This window comes from Lipotes vexillifer, unplaced genomic scaffold, assembly GCF_000442215.2.
Source record: "Lipotes vexillifer unplaced genomic scaffold, Lipotes_vexillifer_v1.1 scaffold342, whole genome shotgun sequence".
Taxonomy (NCBI): Eukaryota; Metazoa; Chordata; class Mammalia; order Artiodactyla; family Lipotidae; genus Lipotes; species Lipotes vexillifer.
The window spans coordinates 2,372,664-2,374,161 of record NW_006786802.1 but is presented as its reverse complement, the minus strand read 5'-3'; positions in this window follow the sequence as shown (position 1 = coordinate 2,374,161).

The following is a 1,498-nucleotide window of genomic DNA, read 5'->3' as shown; positions in this document are numbered from 1 at the left end:
ACCTTTTGGCCAAGCCAATATATGTGTTTTCTTTTGGGAGTGCTGAAAATGTTCTAAAATTTGATTTTGGTGATCATTGCAGAACTCTGGAATATGTTAAAAATCACTTAGGGACTTCCCTGGTGGTCCAGTGTTTAAGAATCGGCCTTCCAAGGCAGGGGACATGGGTTCAATCCCTGGTAGGGGAACTAAGATCCCACATGCCGCAGGGCTACTGAGCCCGCGCGCCTCAACTAGAGAGCCCGCGTGTCGCAAACTATGGAGCCCACGCACTCTGGAGCCCATGCACCACAACTAGAGAGAAGCCCGCGCACCGCAACAGAGAGCCCGCATGCTGCAATGAAGATCCCGTGCCGCAACTAAGACTCGACGTAGCCAAAAAAAATTTTTTTTTAAAAGTCACTTAACTGTATACTTTAAATGGATGAACTTTATGGTATGTGAAATATATCTCAATATGGCTGTAAGTAATATACAAATGGAAGCAAAGTAAAAAGTAAGGTTTTTTCCTACCTCTTCCCCTAGCTGCCAATTCCGTTTCCCAGAAGCTACCACTTATCAACTTCTTATAGTTCCAAAGGTATTTTATTTATATTCAAGCACATTTACATATGTGTTTTTTAACATCTTTATTGGAGTATAATTGCTTTACAATGGTGTGTTAGTTTCTGCTTTATAACAAAGTGAATCAGTTATACATATACATATGTCCCCATATCTCTTCCCTCTTGCCTCTCCTTCCCTCCCACTCTCCCTATCCCACCCCTCTAGGTGGTCACACAGCACGGAGCTGATCTCCCTTTGCTATGCGGCTGCTTCCCACTAGCTAGCTATTTTTACCTTTGGTAGTGTATATGTGTATATGTCCGTGCCACTCTCTCACTTTGTCCCAGCTCACCCTTCCCCCTCCCCGTACCCTCAAGACCATTCTCTGGTAGGTCTGCGTCTTTATTCCCATCTTGCCCCTAGTTTCTTCATGACCAATTTTTTTTTTTTTTAGATTCCATATATATGTGTTAGCATACGGTATTTTTTTTCTCTTTCTGACTTACTTCACTATGTATGACAGACTCTAGGTCCATCCACCTCACTACAAATAACTCAATTTCATTTCTTTTTATGGCTGAGTAATATTCCATTGTATATATGTGCCACATCTTCTTTAACCATCCAGCCACTATGGAGAACAGTATGGAGGTTCCTTAAAAAACTAAAAATAAAACTACCATACAACCCAGCAATCCCACTACTGGGCATATACCCTGAGAAAACCATAATTCAAAAAGAGTCATGTACCAAAATGTTCATTACAGCTCTATTTACAATAGCCAGGACATGGAAGCAACATATATGTTTTTATGTAATTTATTGCATAAACTGTTTTTTACCTTATGTTTTCACTTAAAAATGTATTTTGAGCACATAGACACAGAGAAGAGAATGCCCTGTTAAGACAGGAGCAGACTGGAGTGATGGGTCTCCAAGCCAAGGAATGCCA